The following is a 9,821-nucleotide window of genomic DNA, read 5'->3' on the forward strand; positions in this document are numbered from 1 at the left end:
ATCTGGTGGACCAATCACAGCACTCTATTGGTTTGGTGGGCCAATCACAGGGCTCTATCTGGTGGGCCAATCACAACGCTCTATTGGTTTGGTGGGCCAATCACAGGGCTCTATCTGGTGGGCCAATCACATTGCTCTATCGGTTTGGTGGGCCAATCACAGAGCTCTGTCTGGTGGGTCATATCATGTCATGATGTCATGTCATAATGTCAAGATGTCATGTCATGACATGTTGTCATGATGTCATGTCATGTCATGATGACATCAGTGTTTTTCAGTTAGAATTCAGTGTTTTTTATTTAGAATTCAGTGTTTTTATATAGATTTTGGTGTTTTTTATTTAGAATTCAGTGTTTTCTATATAGAATTCAGTGTTTTTATATAGAATTCAGTGTTTTTATTTAGTATTCAGTGTTTTTTATTTAGAATTCAGTGTTTTTATATAGATTTTGGTGTTTTTTATTCAGAATTCAGTGTTTTTTATTTAGAATTCAGTGTTTTCTATTTAGAATTCAGTGTTTTTATATAGAATTCAGTGTTTTTATTTAGTATTCAGTGTTTTTTATTTAGAATTCATTGTTTTAAATTTAGAATTCAGTGTTTTTAATTTAGAATTTGGTGTTTCTTATTTAGGGGTCCACAACAGGCTGACGGCCATCTCCTGGAGCACCCTGATAACACACACACACACACACACACACACACACACACACACACACACACACACACACACACACACACACACACACACACACACACACACACACACACACACACACACACACACACACACACACACACACACACACCACAGCTGGTTCTTTTAGTGACTTTGGGTTGTGAAAGCATGCAGCTGCACTCCTGACACAAAAAGGTCACATGTGATAATTATGACATTTAAAGTCAGAATGAGGAGTTTGTAACTGAGATAAGACGTGGTTAGAAATAACAACTGTTTTTGTGGAAGGAATGGGCTTCCATATAAAGTTTCACATTATTTATTTGCCCTTTTGTGTAACGGTGACGTTTGTGCTATTGTCTCTTACTCTCTGTGTTTTTTTTTTTTTTTTTTTTTTTTTTTTTTAACGTGTCCTGTCTGGCTGTGAAGCAAGCAGAATTGATGTCTGAATGCTGGTAACAAGCCTTACAGTTTTACTCTCAGGTGGAGCATCAGAGCATCTGCTTTTAATGTCTCAGGCGGAGCATCAAAGAGTCTGCTTTTAATGTCGCACCTGATATTTAAAACTTTATTGTTATTGTTTTTGAATGCTTTGTAATTTCGACCAGACACGGAGACAGAGGTGAAAGAGAAAGGAAAAGAGAAAAGGTGGGGAGAGAGGGGGTTAGGTGGGGGGGGGATTCAACAAAAATAAACAATAATGAACAAGAGTCTGCTTCTAGACCTGCAAAATGAGACGAGAAAAAAGCAAAACATAACAAAAAAATGGGACACAACACCAATATAACAAAATCAAGCTATCACTGCGTCAACTTGATGAAGAAATATATAATCAATCATTGTTTAACTAAACAGTCACACGATAATATACCACAGTGCATTGAGTGCCCACCATAGTCTTAAGACATGTGTTGAACGTGCCCAAGCCCATACTTATGAGAGCACCATGTGAGCACCTGTGTGTGTACACGCGCTTGTTTATGTAAGGTTTATCTATAGGAGCGTCCAATAGAGAGTGTGAGGGACCACAGATCTGCCCCCCAAAGACGCGTAGGAGACGGGGGGGAGCTCCAAGTCCCAGAGATCCAGGCGCTGCCCCAGAACACAGGAACCCCAAGGAGCCCGCAACCAGAAAGGCCCCCGCCCCCCTCGAGAGGCACAGAGGATCGCCCCGGGGGGCCACAACCAGCAGCCGGCAGAGCCCCGGGAGATATCAGCGGCAAGTCCTCAGGCCTGCCCGCAGCCTCCCACCCCCTAGCCGGCCGAGTCCGGGACCCAGCGACCCGGGACCCAGGGGCGACCACCCCCGCCGGGGACCCAGCAGAGCCCAGGGACCCAGACCCCCCCAGGCCGCCACCGGGATTGATCAGGCAGATGCCAAAAATCTTAAACTCCCTGACCCGGGAGCCACGAACACTCAGGCAGACCAAGGCATCACACCCCCACCAGGTGTGACAGGGGGGAGGGGAGACGAAGATCTATATCATCAAAGGAGGTCCCAGGAGAAGGGAGGAGTCAAAGGCCCCACCTGACATATACAGTCATACACAAACACAGTCACACACTCCCTCCCTCATGCTCACACATGCACATACAACCAAAGACTTACAAAAATACACGCCGGACACCCATTCATGCTCCCCATACACACCCTATTCACTCTGGTCCCGGTAATGCTGCACATGGGGTACAACCACCACCGGTTACCAGAGTTTGACCCTTTCTGCTGGGGTGCTGATGAGCAGGCTCCCCCGCCCACCGCCGAGCACAGCAACCCACCACCCCAGACCCCAACCAGACGGCCAGATCTCCCTCCTAGTCTCCAGCCCCAGGCAGCCAAGCAACAACAGAGGTGTGCTAAGACCCCCTGGTCTCCCTCCACCTGCTCCAACATAGTGTTGTGTGTTAATGAGGTGTATTCTATTGCTGTGGTGAGCGGGCAGTGCGGGCATTTTCTGGCCTATGCCAGCTGATGCCACTGCACCACCCTACTTGCACCCACAGCCCTTGGTGTCTAAATGCAGTTTAAAATTCGAAGTGGGCACCGGCACTCGGGAGGAGGCTGAGAACTCCCCCTGCCAAGTGCCGTTGAATGTGCTCACTCCCAAGGCCCTAAGTGTATGTTTGCGTGGAATGTCGTCGGTGGAAGTGCATAAGGTGCAAATAAAATTGGGGGGCAGGAAGCCACAGGAATGCGGAAATGGGGTCCATACCCGCACTCCTCGACTTGTCCACCCCCCAAGGTCCTATGTGCATGTTTGTGTGATGATGTGAGGGAGCAGGAGGAGAGAAATAAACGGGGATGGGGAGGAATGGCTGGTAGGGCTTAGCCCTCCAGGGAGCCAGCTCCCCCACTGACCCCAATAGGCACCTCCGTTGTCATACCGCCGCCCAGGGCATGGAGACCCCAGCCCATCCTGCCAGGGCCCAAAGCAGCAGCATCACAGAGCCCCACAGAGCCCGAGGGAGCCGACCCAGCCCCACCCCAGCAGAATATCTATGCCCATCCCTGCATTTGCACAACTTCCAGAATATATAAGACATAAGACATCCAGGTAAGGTTGGGTCCTCCCCCTCCTGGACCTCCCCCTCCCCTGTGATGGGACAACAGAGGAGCCAGGGCCCGCCCTACGCCCCCGAACCCGGGCCAGGTACTTCTGCGTATTCCTGCCTTCTTCCCGGCAGCGTACATGTAGGGACCCGACCCCCAAGGCCCAGCCCAGATCCCCACACGGGGCCGGCCACCCCAACACCCCGAGCCCCCAGGCCCCCACCCAGACCCACCCAGGGGCAATGCAGCCGCCAGGCAGTAACCCATGGCCGCCGCCAAGACCTCCAAGGGGCCCCACTCACAACCGCCAGCAGTACACCCCCCGAGGCAACCCAAGCACCTCCAGAGGGGGGGAACAGCCCCCCAGTGCCAGACATCCCCAGTGAACCCATCCCCAGGGAACATCCAGATACTCCAAACTCAGACCCTCCACCCCCCCACCCACATCATCCCGCAGGACATCATCAACGGCCCCCCATCACCGCTATGTGATGGAACCGATCAAAGGAGCCCAGAGAGATTTATTTGAAGTGGAAGCAGAGGCTAAATCAAGTGCAATATGATCTAACAAAAGATTTCTATACTGGTTAATGCAGAGATTTTCTCTATTTTTCCAATTCAAGAGGATAGTTTTCTTAGCGATGCATATGGCAGTCAGAACCACGTGAACCAAAGATTTTTCAATCGGGACATCATCCAGGTTTCCCAGTAAACAAAGAGAGGGGGTGATTGGGATATGACATTTCAGAGACTTTGACAGGTCTTCACATACTCTACCCCAAAATTCCTGGACAGGTGGACAGGACCACAGTGCATGAACGTAATTGTCAGGAATGTTGTTTGTGCAGTGTGTACAGATGTCAGACGACACAAACCCCATCTTGAACATCCGATGACCTGTATAGTGTACTCTGTGTAGAACTTTGTACTGAATTAATTGTAAATTGGGGTGTCTGATCATTTTAAAAGTTTTTAAACAAGTTTGGGACCAGAAGTTCTGGTCAAAGCTGACTGATAGATCCACCTCCCATTTTTCAATAGGGATTGCTATTCTATCGTCTATTTTGGACAGTGTCTTATATACTTTAGACAGTAGTTTAGGGGGTTTGAGATTGCAGAAGTCTAAAACCCTTGGCGGGGTTTGTAATTCTATTTTATTGAGCTTAAATTTTTGTTTGACTACAGATTTGATTTGGTGGTATTCTAAAAAGCTATTCTTTTCTATTCCAAATTGGGAGACTATTCTATTAAATGGGATGAAGTCCAATCCTTCATATATGTTTTCCAGGTATAGGATTCCTTTATTTTTCCAGTCCAGAAGGTTCATCATTTTATTATTTTGCAAAATATCAGGATTATTCCAGATAGGTGTGCGTCTGCATGGTACTAGTGAAGACTCTGTCATTTTAAGATACTCCCACCATGCTGTCAGAGAAGTGCTGATACTAATACTTTTGAAGCCTTCATGTTTTCTTACGCTTGAGCTAATAAATGGTAAGTCTGAAAGCTCTATCGTATTGCAAATTGTCTGTTCTATGTCTAACCAGGACTCATCTAGTGGGTTATCTTGCAACCATCTTGGTATATATTGCAGCCTGTTGGCTAAAAAATAATAATAAAAGTTGGGTAGATCCAGTCCTCCTCTGTCTTTGCTCTTCTGAAGCGTTTTTAAGCTAATTCGTGGAGGTTTATCCTGCCAGAGGAATTTGGTAATTGAGGAGTCCAGAGATCTAAACCAGTCAGCTGGTGGTTTGTTTGGGATCATTGAAAATAAGTAATTTATTCTGGGTAAGACCATCATTTTAATTGTAGCAACTCTTCCCATCAGTGATATTGGTAAGGATTTCCATCTAGCAAGATCATCCTCCACTTTCTTTAAAAGTGGGATGTAGTTTAATTTGGTTAGATCTGCTAACTTGGGAGAGACATTAATTCCCAGGTATGTGATATTACCTGACTCCAGTTGAGTATTAAGTAAATTGACAAAAGAGAAATTAATTGGTAGAACTGTTGATTTTAACCAGTTTATAGAGTAATCTGAAACTTTTGAAAAAGAGTTTATCAGTTCTATTGAATGAGACAGAGACGATTGAGAATTCTGGAGGAAGAGTAAAACATCATCTGCATAAAGACTGATCTTATGTTCTATTTTATTACACTTTATCCCTTTAATACCTGTTGTTTGCCTAATTGCTGCTGCTAGTGGTTCGATAAAGATAGCAAACAGTGAGGGGGAGAGTGGGCATCCCTGCCTGGTCCCCCTCTGAAGACAGAAGCTAGCTGATATTTGGTCGTTCGTCCTAACACGTGCAATTGGCGAACTGTATAATGTTTGTAGCCAGTTTATGAAGAAGTTCCCAAAACCAAATTTATGTAAAGTTGCAAATAAGAACTTCCAGTTAACTCTATCAAAAGCCTTTTCTGCATCTAGAGATAATATACTAGTTTCTATGTTTCTACTGTAAGAGAAATCTATCAAATTAAGTAATCTACGCGAATTAGTGGACGACTGTCTACCCTTTATGAAACCAGTTTGGTCAGGGTGTATTAAGAAGGGGGTTACCTTCTCTAATCTTTTTGCCAGGGCTTTACAAATTATTTTGAGATCAACATTAATAAGAGAAATTGGGCGATAGCTGGTTGGAAATGCTGGGTCTTTGCCTGGTTTTAACAAGAGACTAATATTGGCTGAGTTCATGTTTGGCTGTAATCTGCCGCTCTCTTCGATTTCCCTCACCATTCTGAAAAATGTTGGAGCCAAAATGGTCCAGAATTCTTTGTAGAACTCTGCTGGGAACCCGTCTGGACCTGGAGCTTTCCCATTAGTCATGGATTTAAGGGCTTCCTGGAGCTCTGCTGATGTTAGTGGCGAGTCCAGGACTGCAACTTGGCTGTCTGTTAATTTAGGAAGTGTTATCCTATCAAGGAACTCATCGATCTCGTCATCTGATGGGTTTATCTGTGGTGAGTACAAAGTTTGGTAAAAGTCTCTGAAAGTGTTGTTTATTCTTTCAGGGTCATAAACTATATTCCCAGTTGAGTCTTTAACAGCAGATATGGTAGTTTTCTCTTTATTAATTTTTAATTGGCTGGCCAGAAATTTACCGGATTTATTACTATGTTCAAAGTTTTCTATTCGTAGTCTTTGTGCTAAAAATTGTGTTTTTTTGTCAATAATTCCATGAAGTTCTAATTTAGCTTTACGTAATTTGCTCAGTAACTCTTCTTCTGTGGATGTCTCTAAAGACTTAATGATTTCTTCTAACTCCTGGATACGTTTATTTTCTGTTTTTTTCTTATGTGATGAGAAAGAGATTATTTTACCTCTCATCACTGCCTTTCCTGCCTCCCAGAGAATAGATGCTGATGTTCCAGGCAGGTCATTATGTTCTAAATATAAAGCCCACTCCTTTTTAAAAAATTCTATAAAACCTTCATCTTTAAGCAGTGATGTATTAAACCTCCAGTTTTTGCTTGGTGGGATTGCTTTCTTGTTTACTAGAGTTAAAGAAACCGGAGCATGGTCGCTGACAACAATAGGGTGTATCTCAGTGTCTGAAATGTCAGCCAGCAATGAGCTGCTGACTAGAAAATAATCCAAACGTGAGTGAGAGTGATGGACGTGTGAGAAAAAAGTATACTCTCTACGGTTAGGATGAAGAGATCGCCATGCATCACAAAGCCCATAATCACTCATGTACTGTTTAACTATATAAGTGGATTGCCAATTGCGCCGAGTCCCAGCTGTACTGAGCCTGTCTAAGGAATGCATCCAAAAATTAAAATCACCTCCAAGTATAAGTGGACAGTCCAAGTGTTCGGAGAGTACAGAGAAAAAATTATGAAAGAATGGAGGGTCATCAATATTTGGACAGTATATGCTCACAATACATAAGCGTTGGTTCTGTATAGTTATTTTTAACATTATAAATCTACCTTCTGGATCAGAAACTGTGTCCAGTACTGTGAAATTGATGTTTTTGTGTATTAAAATAGCTACCCCTCTTTGCCTAGAGTTGCTGGGCAGCATCAGCTGTAAGCACACCTCCATCAGCCAGAAATCATCATGAAACAAATGCATGAATAAATCTGAGAAGGATATTTGTGTAAAGGCTTCTGTATTGCTCAGTGATCTCCAGACAACGCCGGATGTGACTTTTTGGCCCCAACAATCACACTGAAGAATGTTAAATCTGATTAAAAGAGACAATGAGGGGGAAGGTCACGTGACCCGGACCAAGATGGACGCTTAGTGTTTAGCTCCACTCCAGACCACTACTTTTTTTACCGACCCGCTGCATTTATTGTTCGAAATTTTCCTCAAACTCGCTCGCCAGAGATGCCGAGAACACAGCGTGACAAGGAATTCCCTATTTTTTCACCTGCAACCAAGAAGAAACCTGCTCAACAAGCCGCCAGTGCGTCTGCTGAAACCGAGCCCGCTGGCTCGCCGGAGCTAACGCATGCTAGCCAGGACACCATGGACCAGATCCTCGCTGAACTAAGGTCTGTGGCCTCCAAAGTGAACGGCATGGACGAATCTATCGGCACTCGCTTAACAGTTATGGATGGCACCTTAACTGAGATAAGGGCTTCCATTACCTCGGTGGAGGAGTCTGTGTCGTCTTTGTCCTGCCGGGTGTCCCTCACGGAGACTCGCCTGGGGGAGGCGGAGGGGAGGATCTCCACCGCCGAAGATGACCTGGAGTCCCACAGGCCTCGCCTGCTTGCACTGGAAAAATGTGTTGACCGCCTTCAGCTTAAACTGGATGACCTGGAGAATCGCAGCCGCCGCAACAACCTGAAGATCGTGGGGCTGCCCGAGGGAGTGGAGGGCGACACCTCGTTGGCGAGCTTTCTCCGCTCCGCCTTGCCGGCCCTGGTGGGTCTTCCTCCCGACTTCCCTGCGCTGGAGATCGAGCGCGCTCACCGAGCCCCGGCTCCCATACCGGAGAGGGGCAAACCACCAAGGAGCGTCCTGGTGCGCTTCCTGAGATTCCCTCAGAGGGAGGCTGTTCTCAGGGCTGCTTTGAGGAAGCGCGACCTCCGGCAGGGCGATTCAACGCTGCGCATCTACCCGGATCTGTCTGCAGAAACTCTTCGCAGGCGGCGAGAGTTTGATGCTGTGGGGAAGGCATTGGCTCGACTTGGAAAATACCGTGGTTTTGCCCATCCGGCTCGGCTCCGGTGCCTTCACGAGGGCCAGATCATTTTCTTTGACTCTCCCGGGTCGGCTGCTGCCTTCTTGGACTCGCTTAAATGAGGTAACGAGGAATTAGACATAGATTATGAGTATTGACTTTTATTGGGTCGGTTCTGTTACTCCCCAGACCCCCCGTTGCTAAGTGCTTATATTATGCTTGTTTTGCGGGAGGGGGTGGGGGGGTGCTCTACAATCCCTGCTTTGGTCTGCAGTTGAGACGCCGGGTGTTCCTCTCGTCGCTAAGATCACATGTTTAGATATAGTTCGGAAATGCTACTCACCACGCTCGGTGACTGGAAAAGTGTGTTATCCTGCTGTTTGGGAGCAGGGTGGGGTGGGGTGGGGTGGGGGGGGTGGGGGGGGCTTTTTTTTTTTTTTTTTTTTTTTTTTTTGTCGTGGTTTATTGTTTCTCTTTGCATTCACGACTTTATTGGCCCTTTCCTGTTTCATAGTGGTGTTTACTCTGTCTTCTTATGACCCACCTACTTAATTTTGTTACCTGGAATGTCCAGGGTTTAGGTCATGTGATTAAAAGAAAAAAAGTTTTAACTTTTCTGAAGAGACAAAAGATTGACATAGCGCTTCTCCAGGAAACCAGGTTATCTGACTTGGAGCATTCAAAGCTCAAACGAGACTGGGTAGGTCAAGTTTATTTTTCATCCCATTCGCAGAATAAAAGGGGCACGGCTATTCTTATAAAGAGGAATATTCCCTTCACCCTCCTGCATGATGTAAGGGACCCTGAGGGGAGATTTATTTTGATTAAGGGTCTGATTTTTGGACGCCCCTTTACCATACTCAATGTTTATGCCCCCAACACAGACTCACCGAACTTTATATCTCAAATAGTGCTACTTTTTAATCAACACTGTGATGGCTTTGGCTTTATGGGTGGTGATTTCAACTGCATACATAATGCTAGGTTGGATAAATCCTCATCGGCGCCAGTATCCAACCCAAGGGCTTCGTCAACTCTCAAAGGTTTATGTATGGATTCTGGGCTAATCGATGTCTGGCGCACACTAAACCCTAATACGAAGGATTACTCTTTCTTTTCACATCCTCATAATTCATACTCTAGGCTCGATTATTTTTTTACCCCTAAACACTTCCTCTATTCTGTTCAATCTTGCTTAATCGGCCCGATCACCATCTCAGATCATGCCCCTGTTTATCTACAGTGCGATTTAATTTCTGACATCCCTAGGACACCCAGCTGGAAATATAATACATCACTACTGAACAACGACTCCTCTTGCGCCTTTGTAAGAAAAAGTCTTTCTCAATATTGGGCTGACAATAGCCTTTCACCAGTTTCGCCCGCTATAATATGGGATGCAGCGAAGGCTACCATGCGCGGTCAGCTCATCTCCTATTGCTCTTTCAGA

This window comes from Nothobranchius furzeri, chromosome 5 (assembly GCF_043380555.1).
Source record: "Nothobranchius furzeri strain GRZ-AD chromosome 5, NfurGRZ-RIMD1, whole genome shotgun sequence".
Lineage (NCBI taxonomy): Eukaryota > Metazoa > Chordata > Actinopteri > Cyprinodontiformes > Nothobranchiidae > Nothobranchius > Nothobranchius furzeri.